Source organism: Thermobia domestica, chromosome 11, assembly GCF_964235325.1.
Source record: "Thermobia domestica chromosome 11, izTheDome1.hap1.1, whole genome shotgun sequence".
In the NCBI taxonomy this organism is placed as follows: domain Eukaryota; kingdom Metazoa; phylum Arthropoda; class Insecta; order Zygentoma; family Lepismatidae; genus Thermobia; species Thermobia domestica.
Window position 1 is genome coordinate 27,755,108 of NC_137464.1, and position 21,478 is coordinate 27,776,585.

A 21,478-nucleotide genomic window follows, 5' to 3' on the forward strand; every position below is an offset into this window, starting at 1 on the left:
CAACCAACCAAGTCTACAGTTTGAAGGGAGGATTGTTCAAATTCATACACATATTATATTCATACACATATCATCCGAATTCAAAGCAGGCCCATACCCAGCCCAACAATGTAGGGGGGCCCGATCCAACCATATTATAGTTCATTTGCAAGCCTACCGTGAAAATTTTAGGGAGCCAGCAAAAATTTAGGGGGGGCCTGGCCCCCTAGACCCCCCTGGATACGGGCCTGATTCAAAGTGCTGTATTGGTTACAATAAAAAAAAAAATGCAAACTTGTTACAAGATACAAGATAATTGAAGTTACATCAAGTTTTCAGTTTATAAATGTTCAATGTATCCTCCTGTGACCGCGCGAATCATATCAGGCCAATAGTCAAATTTTTCCCTTACCTTGAACAATGACGGAAGTTGGAGAATTAATTGATGGTTAACGGGAGATGTCACTGGCGTGCATCACTCCTGGACACAACTGACATCTCTTGCGAACCAAAAGAATCTTGAACAACTCCGTCTTTGCAGCTATAGGCGTTCATTCAATCATTGTCTTTACTAAACAAAATGAGAATAATTTTCAACAGAAAAAAAGGGCATTGTAAACCGGGTCTACTTGGGCACGTTACGTGTTTAATTTATCTTGTATTTCTGTATTTCTTACAGTTTCTGATAGCGAATATATATTTACGTCTGTTGTCGTTGCAAGTCAGAGGAAAACGTAGAATATGGTGAAGAGGTACTAGAAAACTTCTGGGTCCAATAAGGGATAAAAGTTGATCTGAATACAAATGTTATTGCTGACACATACCCACAAATGCATAGATATTCAAAGTCCATGTAATTTTTCCCAGCCATTTTCATGTCAATTACCAAGATTGTTTCACTTTGGTTGTCACTCATAAAATAAATAATAGAACTTTATTTCTTTCCAGCAAAGTACCATTAATCAACGTGAGAAACTTAATATTATTGAGTAAGTGTTCATTTGCACCCTATTCTATTTTTGAGTTTAAAGGAATTATGAAAATGTTCTTTTGAGGGTTCCCCACAACAGAAAGATAACAACAGCGGGGGAAACTTAAGTCGATTCCTTTTTTGCTAATACTAAGGAATCAGTCACACTTCAACTGTTTGCCGGAGATGTGCTCACCAGGGAAATTGTATCCCTGATCACAAGGGTGGAAAGAATCCTGAGGGTGTAGGAAACGGGGGGAATACTTTGTCCTTTTCTTCTCTCCCCCAACCCGTCTCCCTACAAAACATCAGGTCTCTTTTGAGTTAAGATTTGTTTCTTGTGCATTTCCCCTCGCTTCCGCTTGTAAAGATATCACTGGACCGACTCCGTTACGCGTTCCAGCTCGCTGGAGCCTCCAGAATACTTTACGTCCTTCCATGGAATTCAGTCCCCAAATCTTGTTCTCTTGGAGGATTTTTGATTCTCTTTTCCTCCCTTTCCCCTCTTCAATGAATCATGTGGGACTATAAAGAACATCCTGTATATTCGCCGATCTCGTAAGAAGAGAAGAAATAGATAAAGAGGAAGAATGCTTTAACAGTGATATGGAAGAAAAACGAGAAATCATGTATCTTAGTAACACTTTTCGATAACGGATAACTTTATACGAACAGTTATATTCTTATTTGATTTTATTATTATTATTATTGTTTAGTTAAACTGTCAGACAATCTCTGAGGTCAAACTTAAACTGCAATAGTTAACAGCCAGCAAGAAGAACGAAAAGAGTTTTAGGACAAGAAGTGGAAGGACCCTTATATGTTTAAGGTTAGTGTAAATGGACAAGTTTTGCCGATAGATGTCACTACAGTCTTCCTATTTCTCCCATGTATTTTTTTTTTTTACCTTTCACGAAAATTTACAATTTCTTTTATAAATTTCAACCTAGAGAAGGAACTTCAAATTTTTAGAGAAGGAACTTTATAACCTATTAAAGGGAACAATCCGTGCAGATTTTTTATTTACAATTTTCTTCATTGTTGAAACAGTTTCATTGTTTTTTTAGTATGTTTTACCGCAGACGATAACGTCGTCTCTTCGGGAGTGATTCAGATAGACATTGGTTAATTTTCATTGTTTTTTTTTTGCTAGCCTAAAGCTAGCCCCACCCAAGGGTTACGCCCTCAACTCGGGAAGAGGTAATCAGGAAAATGGAATATGGACTACTGTTGTTGGGATAAGTGATATTTATCCATTTATTTATTTATTTATTTATTTATTAACATTTAATGGTCATTGGATTTTATGATCTTCTGATCATATACATTAGCATAAGGTGGATATGAAATGATTATGTGGTATGAAATAATGAGTACGTGCAATACACATCACAACACATAGGTGAGGTTATCTTCTCGCCCCGGGGCTACGCGGGGCATATGTTTGAACGGCTGCCAAGGTCACATTCCTGAAGTCATGGCCTTCAAACTTGCTCGATCTATTCGTCACTTCTGCCACTACACAGACGTGTTTCGTTTTCTGTGCTTTGCTGTTGTATTCGCCTCATAAACACTGATGATCAGTTTTATTGATCAGTCTACGTAAATGAAGCGGAAGATTTTAGTTGATTTTAACACCCCTTTCAACAGTGAGGCTATATGAGACATAGATCTATTAACGTGAAATCCGAACCACATGAACTCCCGCCGGGAATTGAACTTGTGTTTCCCAATGAGGCAGAAGACTAATGTAAGTGAATGAGTAGGAAAATATTCGTGTAATGAGAGTGTGGAAAGAAATATGAGAATTCTACTGAAATTTACGGTCATCATTGTTGTCCACCACAAACTCACATGGCCTGGAATTGAACCATGGACTCCTCGAATCGAACCATGAACTCTTCGAATCGAATCATGTACTCCTCGAATCGAACCATAGACTTCTCGAATCAGAACCATGGATTCCTAAAATCAAAGACCTCCTTCCTGGCTAATCGGTTAGCCTACGCGCCTTTGGCGTGGGAGACCCGGATTCGATTACTGGCGGGAGCTCATGTGGTTTCTATTCCACGTTAATCACTACGTCCGGTCTCATGTAGCCTCGCTGTTGAAAGGGACGTTAAACTCAAAATCAACCCAACTCCTCGAATCAGTACCATGGACTCCTCGAATCGAATCATGGATTTCTGAATTTCAGGTTTCGCTTCGGGGATCAGGGAAAGGAGGGGCAAGCCTCTCATATAAACGGATTTTCGTGTTTATCACCAATGTATTGTATTATTGATTAATTAAAATGTATAAATAACTCAAACTCAGGGGAGGAAAATCATTCCCCTGAAGGCCTAATGGCATCACTCATTCAACGAAACCTCTTCCCACTCGAGATAACATAGCACTTTATAGATAGACCATACACAATACGCCACTATACTTTTACCCTTATATCTGAATTAAAAATAAATATTAACTAGAAAAAAATCGAATTTTTAAATTATTATAACGTATGGAAAGAGAAAAATTTACATTTATTTAAATTTTTATCATAGAATTAATCACTTTTTTTAAAAAAAAAAAAGAAAGAAAAGTGAAGCATTCTGTGAAGTAAACACATTGTTTAAATCAATAATGCATATTGGACATGAATTATTGAATAAAAATTAATGAAGCATTAACTTGTACCAGTAATGGCTTGTTGTCTTTCAGTGTATTGACGTATGTATGTAAACCCCATCTCTCTTTGTGTTTTCTCGCTGCCCCCCCTCAAATGTGTTTCACCTCTAATCTGCTGCATTATAGAAAAGTATGTACAGGGTGTTAAGGATGTATACGCTATAAGAGTATATTATATATAGGGTTTTAAGAATATGAGTTCTCAAACTTAATCGTAGTTTCTACCATTGTTTGTACTCTTATGTATATTATACGTATTCTCTAGCGTTTGTGTTCAAGACAGGACAGAACTATGAAACAGAATGATGCTTTTTTTTCGGGTTTAGTATAATATACAGTATAGTCCCGTTTAACTGAATTTCCGGGTTAATCGAATGATGTGAAGTGAAGTGAAATTCTTTTAGTTTAACGTCCCACGATTATGCCTTTTAGGCTTAAGGCAAGTAAATGATGATGGGAGATTTGCTGGAATGAGAATGTGGGAGGAAACAGGAGTATCCCGGGAAATCCTATGAATACAATGTTGTCCACCATAATCTTTGTTGACCGGGGATCCAATCAGGGACCTCACGCACCAGAGGTAAGCGCTCTACAACTGAGCCAACGTGGCCTCCTGAGTTAACCGAATCACTAAAGAAACCTTTACTCCTGTGCGACTTTTATTAAAAAAAAAAAACACCAACAATGAGTACAGCTCTTGCTTTGCTCTGACAGTTATTTAAGGTTAGTGTAAAGGGACAAGTTTTGCCGATAGATGTCACTACAGTCTTCGTATCTCTCCCATGTATTTTTTTACCTTTCACGAAAAAGAGACTTCAATTTTTTTAGAGAAGGAACTTCATAACCTATTAAAGGGAACAATCCGTGCTGATTTTTTATTTCGAATTTTCTTCATTGTTGAAACAATTTGATTGTTAAAGGTTTGGATATCCATTTGAACAATCAAGCCATTTCAACAATGAAGAAAATTCTTAATAAAAAATCGGCACAGATTATTGCCTTTGATAGATTATGAAATTCCTTTTCTAAAAAATTGAAGTCTGTAGGTTGAAACTTGTAAGAGAAATCGTGAATTTTCGTGGAAGATAAAAAATACATGAGAGAGATACGAAAACAGTAGTTCCATCTATCGGCGAAACTTGTCCCTTTAACCCACCCTTAAAAGAGAAAATGTGTAAAGTGTTCTTTGTTTCACACTAGGCTTAGTTTGTAGTCAGACACGACTGAGTTTGAGGCGAGTAGTTGTAGCTCTTGTAATAGCTCTTGTAACATATAAACATAGTTACAGCTCTTGTAACATATAAACATAGTTTTCACGCAAGTCACATTTTATTTTAAGTTTCAATAATTTATGTGAAACAGTTTGAATTCTTGAACTGATATTAGCTTGGAATCATAGTTAATAATAATAATAATAATAATAATAATAATAATAATAATAATAATAATAATAATAATAATAATAATAATAATAATAACAATAATAATAATAATAATAATAATAATAATAATAATAATAATAATAATAATAATAATAACCTAATCAATACATTTCTCAAGGACAGGATTCGAACCTGGGTCTGTCGCTTGGCAGTTTTCAACGATACTCTTAAGCTAGAAATTCTTCAAGTAAAGCTTACAAAGTAACCACTAGTTGCTTAAAACATAAAATTGCTAAGTATATTTTACTTTGAAATATCTCGAAACTTAACTAATATTTTTACACGTATTGATACAATTTAAGGAATTTCAAAATAGTGTTTGGTATCTTTTCTTCTTCCTAGACACCAGAATCAAAATTGAAACCTCAGCCTCAACTTGAAGATCGTTTCGAGACGTTTTTGTCATTAAGGAAGGTCTATTTGACTTTTTTATGAGTTGATGAAGGATATCCTGAATAACTCAACTAATAGTAGCCTCTTCCATACAGGCTTTAGTATCTGGACTAGTCGTATATGAGAGCCTTTCAACTAGCTACCATAACAATTTTCGTGTTATATCAGCTTAGTGATCGGAGTAGATGAGAGGCTACAGTATTTGATTTCTACCTAGATGGCCTCGGTTCGAAACCACCGGACCGAAAATTTTTAAGCTTACTTCAAATACAATTTCAATCCATCCTCAGTGTGATATGCAAGATCTTCTGTGGAGAAGGAAAGAGATGTTCGAATGACGGGGAAGTAGAATAGGTCCATGAATGGAAAAAAATTTTACAAACTTATTTCTTTCAATTGTCCCAGATTTGATATTTGCAGTTAATTTTAACCATTTTCTAACTCATGTATGGTCAATGTTTTCTTTTCCTAATGTCATTGATATTTGGCAGTCATTGGACAACATGCTCCAACAACAAAGGTTAATCTTAAAATGGTGAATTTTTCGTGCACGAACTGCACAGCAAAAGCCTGTTTGAGTGCTTCTTAGGCTTTCAAACTGTGGTTTCCTCGTTGAAATGTTACATGTAAGTTGGATTGAAATGTTGCATGTAAGTTGGGTTGAAATGTTATATGTAAGTTGGGTTGCACCTGTCCAGACGTTTAATGGAGTTACAGCAGTCAAGGATTTTCTTTTGCTAATGACTGTACAAAGGATGTAGCCTATATTACAAGAGTCAAATACATGCTGCTAATGAACTTGATAAAACTGTAGAGTACACTTCAGAAACGAAGATGAATATTTGTGTATAAGCCACTCTATTCGTTGATTTTTTATTTTGAAATTTTTCATTTATTTATTTTTTCATTTCAAAAAAGAATTAAAATACTTTTTAATGATTGGTTTAAATAATGATTCAATGATGACGTCATACCAGAACAGTATTATGTTAACAAGATACATAATAAAAGTGAAATGAATTTTGTTTTAAAGTTCCACTATTATGTTCTTTAGATTATTAATTAGACACATTATTAATGTAAGTGAATGATAATAACACAAATTGACGGAAGGATGCAAAAGAATCTGGAGTAAATTCACGGACGTGATGTTGTGCACCACAAATTCACGTGACTTGGATAGAATTAGAAACGTCCTCTTGCATCAGATTCTACCATTGATCCACCGTTCATCCTAGGATACATAATGTTGATATCGGTTGAGCCTATTTCCATGGATATGAATACAAGTTTAGAACAGTTTATATAGCTACTCAATGTTAAAAAGGAGAAACTAACAGTACTAAAGCGTACACCACGTGTGGAGGAGTCTAGTTTGTCACTGTGTATATAACGTGAAAATTGAATTTTGAATATTTTTAACGGGTTAACAATGGAAGCTTCCTTGCTGCCTTCCACCTGTCTACAGATCTCCGCATTTGGGGCCGTGGGGGCTCACTGGTAGAACGCTTATCTCTGGCGTGTGAGATCCCTGGTAAAATTCCCGACCAAGTAAGTGTGTGGTAGGCAATATGCTGTTCGTGGATCTTCTCGGGGGTTCTCCCGTTTCTTCCTACATTCTCATTCCACCAATTCTTGCATTATCATTCACTTGCCTTAATCACCCGTCTCCCTTAGCCAAAAGGGCATAATTGTGGGCCAATAAATTGAAATAAATCCCCGCATTTCTCCATGTCCATCACTCCCAAGGTCAAAAATACGAGTCTGATGTACTTGAGTCTTGACTGGAGCCGACAGTAAAAATTTTAATTGCATGACACTTTCAGTCTTCTCTCAACAAAGCATTTCCCTTTACCCTGTATATATATCATTCAAAAACTTCAGTATTACTTTCCCAACCGATTTTTATTGTATTTAAGATTTACTCGTGGCGTGATTTTTTCCTCAATTAATATTGAAACCGTGCCAGTTTCAGTCGAGAGGTTAAAGGGGAGATGGAATATACACGATGGCCCAAAAGTAGACGTTCACTCCTGCATTGATCAAATAGGTATACACTCCTGCACTTCAGTATAACATTCTAGTTTAGGGTTTATTTGCTGCGAGTCTTCCGAACTTAAAATGTAAGTGAAAACACATTCAGAACAAATAATAAAGAAACTAAGTCTACCTGATGGATAACAATAAGAAATGATATAAAATGCATTGAGCTTAGTGGTGGTGGCTCAGTGGTAGAGCGTTCACCTCTGGTGATTGGGGTACCGGGTTCGATCCCAGCCCCCGCCAAGTGAACCTTGTAGTGGACAAACACCGTGCGCGTGGGTTTCCTCGGGGTTCTCCCGTTTCCTCCCACTTTCTTCATTCCACCATTTCATTCATTACTCATCACCGTCTCCTTTAGCCTCACCGGCATAACAGTGGGACGTAAAAACTCAAAGATTTCATTTCATTTTCATTTTTCTTTTCCTAACTTTCGACTCTGTACATCTTAGCCAAACTCAATGGTCACCCATCAAATGATTGTCGAAATTTTGGGTCTTCCGTACGGACATACGGACTGACAGAGTGAATATAAATGACTGCTTGGTAAATCAAATTCGTTACAAATTGAAGAGAGTAAGGTACGTATTTCAATGCGTAATACTACCTTTACAACTATATTGTTAACTCTTATTTACTTCACATCGTATTCCTGGCTCCGCATAATCCTTCCTCTCTACTAGTCACTAATGAGCAATTTTCAATATTATCAGAATACATTTGTTTCATTTTTCATTTTAAATGTATAACTACATAGACCGTACGAAATATATTCAAGAATTTTAAGCCAAATATTCTCGCCTGACAATGTCTGCCATCTATCCGCGAAAGGTAGAACTATCACGCCATGAATCTACCAAATTCGTGTTATTTCCAAACACACGATTGCAACACCTAGTGGTATGCAACCCACAACGCGCTAAGGGATGTTTGGTTGCTGCACATAAGAGGTTCTACGTTCATTGTACTACAAAAAGTTTCGCTTGTTGATTCTTAAAGCGGACGCCGATCCTGAACAAAGTGCAGGGGAAAGATAAGCCGATGCGGTGGGGGTGGGGAGGTGTCCCTAAATGTTTCCTTTGACTCTGAGGATCTGGATATTTTTTCTTGGGTAACTCACAAATGAAATACTAATACCTGAATACCCTCCATTTCTCCGCAGCATAAAGTTATAGAGAAATCGGCTCCGCTGTTTGTTAATTGCATTTGTCCTAATGCATAGCAGGGTAAGATAGAGTGTTTTGAAATAAGTGAGAAGAATTACCTGGCGGAAAATTAATTGGATATTATAGGGAAAACTAAGGATGGGAGGAACAATATTCGAGTTAAATGAAAACAGTATCTTTAGGACATCATTTGGATAAAAAAATTACTCTAAAAACTGCTGTACAAAGATTGGCGGAAGTAAAGGGACATTCTATTTTTTTTAACGTATTTATGTTGAAAAAGACAAGACGAACGGAAGAAAGTTTACAAGCTCCCTCCACATTATACAGTTAAGGTACACACCTTCGACATGGGAGGACCGGGTTCGATTTTTTGTGTGAGTTCATGTTCATTGGATCACTGATGGTTGGACAGTATACTCTAAACCAACAACGAGAAAACTTACCATCTAGCCACTTTGAGTTAATAATAATAATAATAATAATAATAATAATAATAATAATAATAATAATAATAATAATAATAATAATAATAATAATAATAATAATAATAATAATATCAAACAATCCACAGGAGCTACAATATAACGTTTCTCATCTCTAGTATGAAAATTTGGATTTGATTCTAACTAAAAGCAGTTGTAATTTTAATGCGATGTATAACACAATTGTGGTGCTGAAAACAAACACACTCAGTGATGTATTTAATAGTCTTGAATGTATATGCTTGACTGTCTTCAAGATAATAATATATCCTATCATATGTAATGAAGAGTATACAGTTTATACCCAGTCAATATTTTTATAGTTCAGAGTATATTAACTTTCAATCTGAGTTGTAAGTGTGGACATAAGCCCTTATACCTCTGATTTAAAGTTAGTATAGTCTAGACCAACCTTTCTCAACCTCTTCCACACTGCGGCCTCCTTTAGAGTCTACAATACATGTGAAGGACTCCTTGCAATATATACGATTAGTATCTATATTTATTCCCTATCTTAGTATATATATGGGTGTGGTGTGAGTGTTTTTGTTTTCTTTGAAGTGGTATAATCATGTTCGAGTGGTATGATGATTACTTCATAATCAGATGCTGCTGGGTTTCAAACCAGGGGCCAGACGCCTTGACTAAGATGTTGCAAACATATAAATAAATCTAATACGTAAACAAACCTAAAGCACAATAGCCCAGCCATCAGGTATAGAAAAAAAGTATTTTTCTGAAAAGAAAAATGTATTAACTTCAGCATTCAACATAATAATAACCGTATGAATCACTGGGGTACACAACTTAAGTCAATGTAATGGTTGGTGTTGTCTTGGTGTATAGGCAACTTCTTCTTGGTCGAATATTACTTCTCACGAAAATTGACTTGTCATTATGATTTCGATAATTTAACTCAAAATGATGTATTTCTCACCATTGTGTGTGCTTTTCTCAGATTGGCTTGCGGACTCCTTGAGATCGTCATGCGGACTCCAGATTGGGAAAGGTTGGTTTAGACTAAAAATATTGGTTGAGTATAAGGTGACTCACATATACTTTCCATTATATCTTTGATAATACCATCAAATAAACAAGCCAACAATGATTTTAGACTAATCTTACATATCTAGCTCAGTGATAGAGCTTTCACCTCTGGTGCATGGGGTCCCTGGTTCGATCCCATCTCGTACCAAGTGAACTTTGTGGTGGACAAACACCTTGTGCGTGGGTTTTCCTGGGTATTCTCCCCTTTCCCTCCACTTTGTTCATTCCACCATTCCATGCATTTCTTATCATCACTCTCTCCTTTAGCCTAGCCGGCATAACCGTGGGACGTAACACTTAAAAATTTCATTTCACTCCCTTACCTATCTAATTACTTCCAATATATTGTGTTTATACTTTAATAGGAAAATATCAAACTGTTGAACATTTTCAAATTTTCTTCAGAAGAAAGAGAGAAAAACTTATTTTCTGTTAAAGAATAAGAGTTCTTTTTCACTATTTGTGGGAATTATTTAAATATCCTTTTCCATTGCCGAGGGGATATATATGAATAGTTCCGAGTTTCTCAAAGCAAATCATTAGAGAGTATGATTTACCAAAGCTCTTTGTATTTAGTCTGTTCGTCCGGGAGACAAAACTATCTCAAGTATTACTTGATGCTCTTCATCAATCTTATGCAAGTACTTGATATTATATTATAGGGAATCAAGTACTGGAAAGGAAAGAAGTTGTCAGGGATCTGGGAGTATGGTTTGATTCAGATCTTAAGTTTACATATCATATAAATATCAAAATAAATGAGGCTTGGATTTATTAAACGATCGTGTTGTATTAAAAAAAAAAACAACAACATAAAAACAATATTAACATTATGTGACTTCTTTGTTAGGACAAAATTAGAATATGCTTCTAAAATTGTTAAAATATATTAGTTTTAAAAGTGATAACATACCAACTCGTTATGTATCTCACAATATACATCTCAGGAGATTTCAACTCTTGTTATTGGAAGATACAAGGTTCATTCAATATGTGTTGTACTTGGAAAAACGAATTGATAACGAAGAGGATAACATGTCTTTCTTAAGTAGATTACCATCCTATTGCTCTAGTCAAAATCTGAGATTCAGACAAATGTTTTATATGCCTGATAACAAAACGAATTTAGGTAAAAATTCTCCATTATATAGGATATGTGATACAGGTGATAAAATACGTACTATGGGCCTGGATATATTTCGATTGCAATTCTTAATATTTAAACAAAGATGCGTCCAAATGTTACTTAATAAAATGTAAAAATTGTGATTGTTATAACTCGTACAATATTTGACTCTATCAAAGTGAACAAAATATGGTTAACGCTTAGTTGTTGAAATTACTTCACATGTTGCACATTCTGCATCATTATAAAGTTGACAATTTGTAGTTTGTAATTGCTTTTGGGTGTTAAGTACAAATAAAGTATTATTATTATTATTATTATTATTATTATTATTATTATTATTATTATTATTATTATTATTATTATTATTATTATTATTATTATTATTATTATTAAGATGAAGAAAGTTCGTTGATGGAGATTATTGCGGTTTTAATGTTAATCACCACAGAGCGAAAACACTACGTAACAGATAACGAGAAACGGTTTTCTGGAATAAATGAAGCGTCCCAAGAATGTACTCCACTTACACTCTTACCACTGTGTTCCAGGGGCGGATCCAGGACAGACTTCTGGGGGGCGGTGGGTCGTCATAATGGTACTTTTAAGGGCTCCAAACTCTGGGATGGATATTATTTATATATATAAAACAATAAAGTTTCCTCTTCTGGGGGGGATCGCCCCGATTACCCCCCTGGATCCACCCCTGCTGTGTTCGAGGAATTCCTTAACCTTCTGTGCCCTGTAAGTAGCCCACTATCCGTCCATTAGGCGAATCCTAGTACCATTATACCACAGAAAAATTGCACATACTGTTGTAGGACAACGTCCCAATAGATCATACTCGCCACAATGTCTTTTTGAACACAAGACATGCAGGGGTTTCCATAACCTTGATATGATCATCTCAGGCGGGAGCCCATGTCGTTCGGATTCCATCTTAATAAGTAGGTGCCGTCTCATATGGCCTCACTGCTGAAAGGGACGTTAAACTCAAAATCAACTCAAATCAACTCAACACCCCAGACCATAATCCTAGCACCGCCATGACGACCTCGTTTCACAAAATTGTCAGGGTCATAAGTGTACTTGATCCCCGAAAGACTGAACCGGAATCTCATTAATCTCCAGACTGAACCGGGATTCATCAGTGAAGAATACTACATCTCATTATTCTTGGATATTACGATGATCTAGACGTGTTAGGAGGTCCTGGTGGTGTCATTGCGGTAAGTAGAAAGTCTATAGAGAATCACCTTGCATGAAGATATATGGCATGAAGTCGTTAATACATATCTTTGTAGAGAGATATGGGTCTCAGAGGCTGCTGTAAGGTCTTAAGCTAATGCAAATGGAGTGGTAAGGTTAGATAGCGTTCCTCGCGTTCAGTTATGGTGTGTGGGCAATCTACTTTTGTAAGCAATTCAGATGTCTTTATTGTGCCATCGTCTAACCTTCCTGTACATTTCATATTTACTTACACAATGAAACACACCATACATAATATTTCACTTCCAAGCTGGCCTTGCTCGATGATTATGGTCACTCGCGTTATTACATTTGACGTCATTTGTGTAAAGGACAACGTGATATTTTCCAATGTTCACAAAATTACATTTTGAGCCATGGAATATTGAAGTTTCGAAAATAAAATCAAATCTCTTTACTTTTGGACATGAGTGCATTTCAGAAGGAGATTACTTCTTAATAATTCACAATTCATACCTCACAGAGAAAACCTAAACGGAAAGATTTCTGGTAGAGATAAAAAATGAAATATTTGTGTTTAACGTCTCACGACTATGTCCTTTAGGCTAAGGGAAACATCATTAAAGCAAGTGAATGATAATGGATGAATTGGTGGAATGAGAAAGTGTGAGTAACCCCCTAGAAAACCCACGAGCACGATGTTGTCTATCACAAACTTATTTGGCTGGGGATGGAATCAGGGACCCCACACACAGTGGCGTATTTACGATTTTGTTTCGGGGAGGGCTTTGTAAACTTTCGGGGGGGGGAGCTTTGCCTGAAAATGTGAAAATTCTGCAAGATATTTCATATACTTTACTATAGTAAGTAAGATTTCGGGGGGATTAAGTCCGGAAGCCCCCCCCCGAATACGCCACTGCCCCACACACAACAGGTAAGCGCTCTAGCACTGAGGCACCGTGCCCCGTTCTGGTAGAGGTAACTTTATAGGACAAATTTCTCAAATATAAATAGCACTATTCTGTGTATATTTAATCTATATATATAAAAGAGAACGCACAAAATCCTTTGTCCGCTCATCACGCTAATACGGCTGAACCGATTTCTTTCATTTTTGGGGGGTTGTTAGGATTTGGACCCTAGATGGTTTTTATCATATCACTTTAATTTTCAATTAGCAGTGTCTTGAGATAATTGACCAATCAGGTGTCCATACGTACAAAAAATCCTTTGTCCGCTCATCACGCTAATACGGCTGAACCGATTTCTTTCATTTTTGGGGGGTTGTTAGGATTTGGACCCTAGATGGTTTTTATCATATCACTTTAATTTTCAATTACCAGTGTCTTGAGATAATTGACCATTCAGGTGTCCATACGTACAAATCCTTTGTTATTAGTTCATCATAGGTATAAAAATAAACGTACTTATATGCAACCCGCATGACCCTGTGACTCGGCGGGTTAACATAAATGACAGGCGCTATAAATCACTTGAAAGCGAAAAAGTAAAAATTATCTAAGTAACAAAGTTTATTGCGTTCCGGGATGACCGCAGCGAAGCGGGGCGGGTTGGGGAGACCGCAGCGAAGCGGGGCGGGTTAACATAAATGACAGGCGATATAATGTTAACATTAGTGCAATCTTCTATGGTTTTTATCATATCACTTGAAAGCGAAAAAGTAAAAATTATCTAAGTAACAAAGTTTATTGCGTTCCGGGGTGACCGCAGCGAAGCGGGGTGAACGCTGCTAGTAAATAAATAATTTCATTAATTATCCTTCAATGCAGCATAAATAATTTATATTTGGAAAACTCAGAATTTAGAATTTTTTTGTACACCATATACGTAAGTTTGTGAAGTTACCAGCGCCCACTGCGAAACACGGGTAGAAGCCCTACCTTTGATAATAAATATTGTTCTGAAAAAACTTTCGTCTTCTTTTCTTTCCTGCATGTTATGACCATTTTTCAGATCTCTGTACAATGTTTTCTCAGTAACTGTAGAAAGTTTTCACTTAGTGCTGTAAAAGATTCAATTTAATACTTTTACAAAATAAAATATATATTATCAAGGAATGTAGGAATGGAATATTGTACTTTTATTTCTTTAAGTTTCATTCACGTGCTTCACCTCTTCTACATTCTCATCATTCACTGTCTCTTTAGAAACATGATAAATATCTTTTCTCCAACAAAAGGAAGCGAAAGGAAGAAAAAGAAAGAAGAATTTTCCTCTTTATTCTGTCTTTCTTTCGCTTTTGAACTTTCGCTTCGTGGACAGACAAAGGCGGAAGGGAGAGAGACTTCAGAAGGCTTCTCGACAAATGGACCGGATGAGTGAGCTATTGAGCAAGAAATTCACCACAGGATAAAAACTCACATCTTTTCTTCTTATTTTTCTTTCTTCAAAACCATTCTTCTTCTTTTTCTTGCAGCGCTTTGACGAGCACACGCTTCTCGGTACGAGAACAAAATATTAAAAAGAAATATGTACGCGATAATCCAAGATCTTTTACAATTCGTGCATACAATACGGAGATAACAATCTTGAATATTTTGTTAAGAAAATTTCAATAATATATCTCTAGATCTTTTTTTTAAAAAAGTTTACATTCTTCAAATCACAAGATAGAGTATGGACCTGGGCTTTCTTAAAAATAATAATATCAACATTAAGCGAATGTCACTTTATAGCGAATGTCTAATAAATGCAATCCTGAAGTCATAGTTAAAATGCAATAAAGCATAGCTCAAGGTATGCAGTTAACATTAAAGAATATAATAATAATAATAATAATAATAATAATAATAATAATAATAATAATAATAATAATAATAATAATAATAATAATAATAATAATAATAATAATAATAGTAAGTGGGGTACGCACGGTGTTTTCCGAGTTCAATCTCTCCCCTTCACCAAGGTATTGTGGAATATAGGGTGTTAATGAACTAGACCGATAAACTAAAACAGATGATTCCTTACATCAAAATAAGGAAAAAGTTCATATGGACCTGTGGTCAGAATGCATAGTTTCAGAACTAGAGTTATCCAAAACCATGGGAAAATGAACTTTGCGGTCAAATATCTCCAAATTATTAGCAATTGTGCTGAGGCAGTATGGTATTGTCTTAGATTTGTAATTAGCTCTATCCAAAAATACATGATTGTGAATCGTTAAGTGGTGGCGCTAGGTAGTCGCTTCACAGGAAGTGGTGACTCCCAATATTCCGTTAGAAAAGATGAGTCCGATTCGGTGGTCTGTAGACCATCGATATTATGAACACAATCAAGATAGCGAAGGATTTTTGGTGTGTTGTGCGTCGCTGCATAACTAAAACAAGGACTGAATGTAACGGATAAAATGAAATTAAATAAAAATAATTACATCTGCAGGCTCATGACCCACAATCATGACCTGTGTGCTAAAGAAGACAGTCATCAATAATACTGAATGTTTTTGGAACAATTGCGTCAATGAAAATTTGCGAGAAAACGAAACCAACCACCAAAAGAGAAAAATTAACACAATATTCTTCATCACAAATTCAGTTGGTAGTGGATGTTAAATGGACCCTCTTGTCATATAAGTGCACACTACCACTGAGTTACCATGCACCCCTTTTCCCCCCTCCCAAGTAACGAGCAACATATTGTTCATAACGTATGGGAGATGATGAAATCTAAAAGCAACAATACCGATAATGTAACAAAAGGATGATAAAGTCGTGTTAAGAAGATAGACCTCGAGAAGAGTTTGTAATTTATCCTCTCAGATTTATTTCAAACGAATTAACATTCCACAGTGTTGCTCTTCGACTAAAGGGGGCGGATGATTAAAGAAATATGAAAGGAAAAAAAATGAAATGAAATCTTTGAGTTTTACGTCCCACGGTTATGCCGGTTAGGCTAAAGGAGACGGTGATGATGAGAGATGAATGAAATGGTGGAATGAAGAAAGTGGGAGGAAACGGGAGAGCCCCAAGAAAACCCACGCACACGGTGTTTGTCCACCACAAAGTTCACTTGGCGGGGGCTTGGATCGAACCCGGGACCCTAAGCACCAGAGGTGAACGCTGTACCACTGAGCCACCGTGGCCCCCGAAAAAATATGAAAGGAGTAGAGGGAATAAGAATATAGTAGACAATAGGAAAGCCGCGAAGAAATCAATGGACACTTCTGGAAATACACCTGCTCATTCCGGTGAACAACATGAGAAGTTCCTTGGCCATGTGGAAAAATGAAATGAAATCCACCCTTTTACGTCCCACGGTTGTGCCGGTTAGGCTAAAGGAGACGGTGCTGATGAGAGATGAGTGAAATGGTGGAATGAAGAAAGTGGGAGGAAACTGGAGAACCCCGGGAAAACCCACGAGCACGGTGTTTGTCCACCACAAAGTCCATACGGCGCGAGCTCAGATCGAACCAAGGACCCCAAGCACCGGACCTTGGCCATGTGGGTCACGTTGTAGGTAGTAATAGGGAATAGGACACATAGTACTGCCAGAGAGTCACAATGATAAGAATGTCATTGAATGGATCAGAAACGATCAAAACCAGCTCGTACACAGTGTCATGGAAGGGAACAATAGTACAACCTACGTTGAAAGTAATCCCCTCCCTTCACTTTCCCTCTTTGATGAATGAATATATGAGATTATCACAGAGACACACAAAACAAATTGTAAGTAATTTAAAGATTTGTTACTTACGGGTGAACTCACATTCGTCACAACGGGTGAATAATATCACGCGCCGAATTAATCGAGGATTGTGGGGTCGATTCAGTAAGTCAACAGTAAGTCATGCCCTTATTCGTAGAGATATCGGTACTGAAAAAGGTCATAAGACTATAACATAGAGTGCAATAACAAACCTTCCTGTACTTAGGGTAGACCCTTAAATGGTAAAAAAAAAAAAAAAAAAAAAACAAAAACAAAAACAAAAACAAAAAAGCAACATATTTTATTTCGAACTCGACAGTATATGACCTATAGATACATGAATTCACATATAAGCTATTAATGTGCGATGGTTGTGCAAGATATTTCGCAGAAGGTATAAGGATTTACCAGATATTCTTGGACGCAACGGTTTGTCCAAAATATGCATAACGTAAACCTTGACGGATTCATTAATGGGAAGTCGATCTAGAGGCCAAATGGGGATAATTGTGTTAACCGTGCTTGATTGTATAACAATAAAACAATAAATAACAATAGTAATGAAAAGAGGACATTATTACCTACGTAAGAAGTAACTTTATATGCACATTTAGAGAAGCTGCTCAAAATTCTGTAATCGTACGTCAATACAGGCATTGCAACGACGACGCAATAAGTCCGCAACACGTGTTACTATATGTGGTGCTTCCCTGATACTATGGTTTTAGCCGCAGCAATTTTAGTAATAGACAGTACAGGTGTTTTGTAGACCAGAACTTTCATATTCCACCACAGAAAAATGTCTAATGGGATTAGGTCCGGTGAACGAGCAGGCCATCCTTTGTGTTTTTTCAACCTTCTAGCTTGCGTGGAGCTTTGCGGGGACTCCAACCTCTCTTTGCTTGCTTGGAGCACTGACAATTTTAACTCACCTCCACTCAGCTTGCCTGGAGGTTTGTGGGAATCTTTCTCTTGGCGTAGGGACTCTTTTCTACTCTAACTACTTAGTGAACTTTGTATTGATCTTAGGAACACATTTATAGTGTGAAGTAGTTGTGTATTAGATGTGAAGTGACCGTATGATAATTGTGTAAACTCTTAACTTAATTCGCTAAATTCCATTATTTTATTAAATTGCGATTATGTTCTACAGAATTATGAACTCTTTAAAATCCAACGGAACAAAACTTTTATTAACGTTGTACATTGCCAGACAGTTTGAATAAGCATGCATTTGTTAATTATCACTTTCGAAATTGTCAATAAACAGGACTAGTTTCCTTCTTCATTTTCCGCATACCTTACGCACAGCCTGATACTTCCCCGTTCATTGAACGCCAGTCATCATTTTACAGCCAGACAAAATCACGGAGGACACATCGACAAGGGGTATTCGACACTCGGTCAGGATAGGTGCAGGATCGACGAGAGAAGCGGATGGCACCATTGGAGAACAACCAGCTCCATAACTCAAGAATACCATTCTGTTGGTTTATCACGTCAAGCTTAAGTTGAAACTAGTGGAATGAAGATGTAGGAGAACATCAAGACGCATTGTGAATAGAGAACTCGACGCCCCTTGCAGATCAACAGGATAGAGATTCAGATGTTGACTGACTCCAGTTTATCCAGGCTCCTCCAGAGAAAGACATTCATCGTTCCACATGACCAGGACGACGCCAGCCTCGTTGAATCTATCAGGCTAGTGCTCATTCCTTTATTTTTGATAAACCTTTCTCTTTTTCTTACCTTTCCCACAACTAGTCGTTTTTTCTAAATTAAACCATTTGAATTTCATTTAAATTCAAACATAATTTTACAGTTAAGTACCGTGTTGTGCGTTAGTTTCATCCCCATTTGGTTGCGTTTATTTAATAAGTATTTTGAGCTACAACTGATGACACAAAACCGGCACAATAGTGACTTTGTGTTATGTTGTATATAACAGGAATTTTATAATAAAAATTTGTGGGAAGAGTTGAGTTGATTTTGAGTTTAACGTCCCGTTCAGCAGTGAGGCTATATGAGACGTGGACCTACTGATTAACGTGGAATCCGAACCACATGAGCTCCCGCCGGGAATTTGTGGGAAGAAAACAAATCCTTGCGATAAATTGTTCTACCTATTGTCATATTAAGGTAATTTTTAGTGTAGAAATTGTAATGATACTAATCGTATTTCGTCACGTAAAATTTTATCTCCCCTCGTCACCTGGGCAATCGTACAGATCACAAAACGAAATGGGTTCATTTATCACTTTTGTTTTCAAAACAACCCTTTTAAAACTTTTTTCTTTTTTCTTTTTTTAGGAGAGGAGGTCAGAAAGTTCTTACTCTTAATAGAGACAGGTTAGAGCGGATCTGCAATTTGGTCCACCGACACGTCCTTCCCTACATATTCATCTTGTATTGCCTTCTCTACATTTTTCACAAATACCATCTACAATTACCCATGTCAATAAAAAAGATGTATTTAAACAGAAAATATCTAAGTACTTAAAATCTTAGGTAATACTGTAGTTCTTTAAAAAAATAGAAAGAACATAAAGAAATACGGATAGTAGATGGATACCTATTGTTTCTTTCCCGATATCTAGGGTCTGCTTTTCTGTAACCAGCTTTCTTATATCTTGAGATACTATCCAGCACTAGCGATTTTCGGAACAGAGATAAGATGAATTTGTGTGTTCACCTGAAAGTCGCAGAAAACTAGCACATTTTCATAACTGCCAAAAACTTGTTCGTACTGTAAATTGTATACTTTTTCTCGGGATGAACTGAGTCAAGTGCCGCATGTAGCCTGTGAGCTGCGAGTTTGATATACCTGAGCAAATAAAAGGGGGCGAAGTTGGAGGCAAACCAGGTTTCTTAGGGCATTAATGATTTCCTCATCATAACCAAAACTTTTGCTCCGCAAATATTCTTCATATAGGAGTAGATGAATTAATTGGACGGTACCACATCGTCCGAATGTGGTTGGTGGGACAGAAATTCGTAGCTATATTGTATTTGTGCTGTTCGATGTGTGGTGCATTGTCTAGTGATAGGAACACAACCTCTTCGAGAGCAAACTCCGTCTCTTTGCTCCGATAACCATACCCAATTTTTGGATGATGTTCTAGTGATATGATCCTGTGGTTGCATCTACTTTCGTAAGAAATCAGTCAAGATTACACCTTTACGGTCCCAACAGAAGAGCAACATGACCTTTCTGGATGAATACTGCACTAAGCATTTGTGGGTGGGGGATGAGGTATGTTTTCATTGATTTTCCTGATTTCTTTGGTTTCAGGATCGAATAGATACACTCTAGCATTTATCCGTAGTCACTAGTCCGTCTACAAAAGTATCCTTGTTCTTGTAGGTCCAAATTCACATGTCATACGTTGCTGTTTCTGAAACGATGTCAGTAATAGGGGAACTTACTTTGGTGCCACTTTGCTCATATCAGATGTATGTAATTTGGTGTGAACAGATTCTTTACTAATATTTGATAACTAATTGTCACACGTCTACTATTACGCACATGCTGCTCAACTTTTGCCACCACGCTTAAGTCTGCAGACATTGAGGAACAACATTGAGTCATTCTTCTTTTAGTTTAATGTACCACGATTAAGGGGGACTGTGATGATAAGATGGATAATGATGCTGTAACGAAAATGGAGAATCCGAGAGGAACCATATACATACTATTTCCTCACTACAAAGTTCAGTCGTTGCGTGCTGGATCTGAGCTAATGGACCCCATATACTAGAGGTAAGAGTTGCATAATTCTATAAACTTGTGTAACCATATTGGCATTCTCTTATGTAGTGTTTTATTGTGTCACCCTATACAGTTACCGTATATACTCGTATCGATTGTGTCAATTTCCCTTGAAGATAGAGGACCCTAATTACAGCTCGGTATTCGTTTCTATCAAAGCTAGAGAAACCTAATCACAACTCGGTATTCGATTCCATCAAAGTTAGAAGAGCCTAACCACAGCTCTGTATTCGATTTTATCAAAGCCAGAGGAGACTAATCACAGCTCGGTATTCGATTATATCAAAGGTTGAGAAACCTAATCACAACTCGGTATTCGGTTCCATCAAAGTTAGAAGAGCCTTATCACAGCTTAGTATTTGATTCTATAAAAGCTAGAAGAGCTTAATCACACCTCGAATTCCATTCTATCAAAGCTAGAGGTATCTAATCACAAGTCGGTATTCGATTCTATGAAAGCTAGAAGAGCTTAATCACTACTCAGTATCCGATTCTTTCAAAGCTAGAGGAG